This window comes from Rutidosis leptorrhynchoides, chromosome 4 (assembly GCF_046630445.1).
Source record: "Rutidosis leptorrhynchoides isolate AG116_Rl617_1_P2 chromosome 4, CSIRO_AGI_Rlap_v1, whole genome shotgun sequence".
Taxonomy (NCBI): Eukaryota; Viridiplantae; Streptophyta; class Magnoliopsida; order Asterales; family Asteraceae; genus Rutidosis; species Rutidosis leptorrhynchoides.
The window spans coordinates 400,825,275-400,830,925 of NC_092336.1; positions in this window are offsets into that span (position 1 = coordinate 400,825,275).

A 5,651-nucleotide genomic window follows, 5' to 3' on the forward strand; every position below is an offset into this window, starting at 1 on the left:
TTTGTACACTATTCAAAATCCGAGAAGTGGAAGATGAGCAGATCTATCTCATGTTGTTTCCCTGGACTTTAAAGGGAGAAGCCAAAGATTGGTTAGAATCGTTACCTGAAGGGGCGATTGACACATGGGATGTTTTAGTTGAAAAATTTCTTAAACGATTCTTTCCGGCATCCAAAGCCGTGAGACTTCAAGGAGAAATTGTTACGTTCGCGCAAAATCCAAATGAAACATTATATGAGGCGTGGACAAGATTCGGAAGGATGTTGAGAGGATGTCCTCAACACGGATTAGATACTTTTCAAATAGTACAAATCTTCTATAAAGGCGTAGACATCGCCACACGAAAAGACATCGACATAACCGCTGGTGGATCCATTATGAAGAAAACCGCAACTGAAGCTTACAAAATTATTGATAACACAGCCTCCCACTCGCATGAGTGGCACCAAGAAAAAGATATTTTTCGTTCATCTAAAGTGGCTAGAGCCGATTCTAGCCATGACTTTGATTCCGTTTCAGCAAAAATAGATGCTTTCGAAAGACGAATGGAAAAGATGAATAAAGATATTCACGCAATACGAATCAGTTGTGAGCAATGCGGTGGACCACACTTATTGAAAGATTGTCACATTGAACCAACCATGGAACAACGAGAGAATGTTTCCTACATGAACCAAAGGCCTGGAAATAATTATCAAAATAATTATCAACCGCCAAGGCTAAACTTAAATCGAAATCAAAACATTCTTTACAATCCAAAAGGACCCGAAAATAACTCGTATAACCAACAAGGTCCGAATAACCAACCAACTCAAAACAACACTTTCAATCAACAAAGACTTAGCTTGTATAAACCACCACAACAACCCGAAGAGAAAAAGCCAAATCTAGAAGAAATGATGGCAAAGCTGATTGAATCTCAAACACAATTCATTACATCTCAAACCCAAACGAACGAGAGGTTTAATCAGTCATTAAGAACTCAACAAGCTTCCATTTTGAATCTAGAAAAACACGTAGGTACTCTTGCTAGCATGATGAGTGAGAGGGAACAAGGAAAGCTACCGAGTAATACTGAAGTAAATCCTCGGAATGAGAATGTTAATATGGTTTCAACGAATTCTGAAAAACCAGCATCAGAAGATGGGAAGGTTTTAGATGAGAGTAACAATGAAGAAGTTACACCACCACCACCCGAGTATGTAAAGCCAGTGGTAGCACCATACAAACCACCCATCCCGTTTCCAAGAAAAGGAGTTGAGTATGAGCAAGTAATAAGTAATAAAGATTGTGATACTTCTGGAAAGAAGAAGAAGAAAAAGAATAAGAAAGTACAAGAAACAAAAGCCGTAGAAGTAAACCCGGTGAAGACAGTTCCACCAAAACCTCCACCTAGGGTAGGTGATCCGGGTGAATTTATTGTTCCTTGTCTACTTAGTGATTGTGTCATGTATGATGCACTAGCAGATTTAGGTGCGAGTGTGAGTGTTATGCCTCTTTCCTTATATAAGAGATTAGGTGTAGGTGAGTTAAGTCCAACGGATATGAGTGTTCGACTCTTTGATCAAACCATTAAGCACCCAGTTGGAATTGCTGACAACCTACCCGTTCAAGTAGGCAATTTAACCTTTCTAGTCGAATTTATTGTCATTGACATAGAAGAGGACCCAAACATTCCTCTAATTTTAGGTCGGCCATTCTTTGCGTCCACCGGGGCGTTATTTGATGTAGGAAATGGAAGAATGACACTTAAGAGTGGTGACAAATCTATCACCTTTATGATTCGAAAGTCTAAATCTCCACCAACCAAAACCGTTGAACCAGAAAAAATGATTGGTAAGAACCATGTTGTTTTACCAACTCCAACGGTAGTGCTTAATAATAATAAAACGCCTAAGTGTGGGGAAAATGAAGTAACACCTAATGATGACATGATAACAAAGAACCCCGTTATTGATACGAAATTAAATGACCCCGTTATTAACAGTTCAATGAAGAAACTTTTTAAACGGGCTATTGATGCTAGAAGTAAGGGGAACTTTAAGTTATGTAACCGGCTAGTATCCAATCTGTCGCCTAAAGAAAGGGCGAAGCTAGTTGAATTATGGGATATTACGGAAGAAGCCGGGCACTGGCTTAAAGAAAAAGTCACAGATAGGCAAGTTGATTATGGACCAAAAGAAATTGACGATGAAGTTAATCACAATTTCGACACCACAGCTACCTAAGTGTGGGGAGATTCAAATGTTCTAAGAAAATGTTATCTAGAGTTAGTTGTTCTGTTCTCGTGTAGTTCCGAGAATGGAATCCGATTGGTCTTTTCCGCTAGCAGACACTAAAGAACTAGTTTTCTCCCCCCATTCTGAATTTTTGTTTTTTTTAGGTTTTATATGAAATTAATATGCTTTTAAGTTTTGTGTGATATTTAAAAACAAAATTTACTTTAATTCATTAAGTTGAAAAAATGATTTCTAAAATTCGTTGTGAGTTGAAGACTAGGTCATTAAGCCGAAATTGCTTTACCCGAGGGTGGGACGGCAAATTTTGTTATCATTATTTTTTATTTTATTGATCTAAAGTATGTCAAAAAGATATTAGACTTTATAAATTTTTGAACGTGGGGTAATATACCCAACTTCAAAAATATGTATATATATGTTTGTATTTTATATTATGTACAAAACAGGGTAGAACAACGCACTTTCAAAGACTAACATTAAGTTCAGCAATAGCTACTGATTTTGACGATAAGAAGCAAAATATCAAATGTGATGTAAAATAATATGCTTACAAACTGGGTATTTTTAATCACTTTTCTACACTAATCACCCTCATGAATTTATAATTATAGTCTGATTTCATGCAAATGAGGGCATTGCATGATCTCAAGTGTGGGGAAGGGTTATAAATTCTCTCGGGTTTGCACTTAGTTTATTTGCCAAATTTTGTAAAAATTTGAAAAATTTTCAACTAAATGAATTTAAAATCATGTTTATACATATTTATGAACGGTGAAAACTAGGTGATAATACCGAAATTATCGTTACCTCGGAAAGGACATAAATTGAGAAACACCCTAAAACGCTTAAATTCATTTAAAATGAAATAAAAGAAAATAAAAAGGCAAAGAAAGAAACTAAGTGTGGGAAGAATGTACCAAGTTATTCAATTTAAAACAAATATCACATATTTTTGTACAAGATTATTGCAGGTACTTTTGCTTTGGACGATACTAATCAGTTTTACCCGGTTTACTGTAATACATTTGAAAGAAAGATGGATCTACACGATGAATCAATTCCATCATTAAAAGGAAGTAAAGTCTTCCGAAAAAGACACGCGCTTCTTGATTTAGGTCATGAAGTTGTCGTCCAGACCAGCTGTAGGTTGACGAAAAACCTAGAAAAGTCATCACTAAAATCAGCAGGAAATCCACGGACCTCAGCATCAAACAGGGTCGCCAAGTGGTCAGACTTATCCTAACCATGAGAGGGTCTGTCTTGTAAAATGGGGAGGGCACCGTGCAAATTAGCTTGATAAGACTAATGAATCAGATCCCCAGAAAGGATAATCTCCTTAAAGATTAAAAATCAGCTTTTAAGACTGATATTACTCAATCCTAGAGATTGACCTTAAAGATTGAGAATTCAAACTCATGGAATTCAATGATATCTAAACTCGAGCTTGAACGAGAAAATATTTTGATCAAAAAATTACAAACCGATTTGTTTTCTGAAAAACCATTTTCAATGCGTTCATTACCATTGAACGTAAAATCCTAGGAATTCACCTGGAATTCATTAGGTCACCTGAACCAAATCGGGTGTCAACCGTAAGAACGGTGGTTGCATAGCATGGTCAGAGACAGGACCTTGTGCCAGATCGAAAAATCATAGGATGATCTTTACTATTGCTCCTACCAAGGATAGTTCTAGCATCCGACACGTTTTTAGACCATGAACAAATGCATGTCATTAGACATTGCCTTAACAGTTTCTTGTTCATCGCTTTCCTTTACAACCGGACGGTAGTTTACCGAAAGGTAATATACGGAACAAGTAAACTGGATGTGTGCTTTCCGATACCGGGATAGCAGTGGATTACACGAACCTAAATGTTTTTAGCCAAAATATTGATCCACAAATATATTTTGCAACACCGATGGTGGGTCAAATCAGAAAACTTGTCTAGGGTAAAATCTAGCTTGAATTTTTAAAAGATCAAATGTTTTCATAAAGATCCAATTTCCTAGAGGATCTACATTTTTATAGTCATGTGGGACTGTAAACCGCCTTTCAAATGTGCACTTTGCTTTGGAAACCGAAAGTAAATCGGCTATTTGATTGCAAGTGTCGTTGACCTAAACCCAAGGCAACTGTGGATGACACACCCACCTTTAACCATGGTTCTATTGTTAATATCATTGTTTATACCGCTCTATCAAAATCACTGATGTACAAAGTGTGAAGAATAAAGAAGTGTTTCGTGTGATGTATTATATTATTTCAAGACTGTATTGCTTGAGGACAAGCAACGCTCAAGTGTGGGGATATTGATAAGGCTAAAAAGGAACATATATTTCATAGCAAAATCCCCCAAGAAAGACAAGATTTTAGTTGCAATTGTTCCATTTTCGAGTAATATTTGTTTATTTTAAATAAGTGCGAAGACAAAAGGCGAAAACGAAGATTTGAAGACGCAAAGGTCCAAAAAGCTCAAAAGTACAAGATACAATCAAAAAGGTTCAAATTATTGATGAAGAACGTCTAAAAATGACAAGAGTACAAGTTACAAAACGCAAAGTACACGATATAAAATTGTACGAAAGGACGTTCGAAAATCCGGAACTGGGACATGAACCAACTCTCAACGCTCGACGCAACGGTGTAAAAATTACAAGTCAACTATGCACAAGAATAAAATATAATATTTAAATAATTCATAATAAGAATAATATTAAATAATAAAAAGTTGTTAATTGAGCATAGTTCAGGGGTCGTAAATGAAAATTTGAATTCTAATTTTCCTATAAAAGGAACGATATGTTCGATGAATTGGAGGAAGACTTTTTTTTCGATCAAATTTTTCTATCTTTTTTTTCTTACTTTTCTATATCAATATCCAATATCTATATTTATAATTCTCTATCATAATGTTAATGTAATCAGATATAACAATAATCTTAATTTTAATTTTAAATTATGATAATAATAAGATTTATGATAGAGATCGTTTGAGTGTGTAAGTCGAAATTCTGTCCGTGTAACGCTACGCTATTTTTAATCATTGTAAGTTATGTTCAACCTTTTTACATTAATGTCTCGTAGCTAAGTCGTTATTATGCTTATTTAAAATGAAGTACTCATGATGTTGGGCTAATTACTAAAATTGGGTTATTGAACTTTGTACCATAATTAAGGTTTGGGCAAAAGACCGACACTTGTGGAAATTAGACTATTGACTATTAATAGATGGGGGGTATTGTCTAATTGAGTGACAACTCATTGGAGTCTGTCGAACCTATCTTCAAATTAATTAACCTAATAATTAATAATGATTATGGTTGTCCTATTTAGTGATGTTCATTTGGAATCTGTTATAATCATTTAATTAATCAATTGGGTTGGGTAATTGATTATTCATTCTGATCA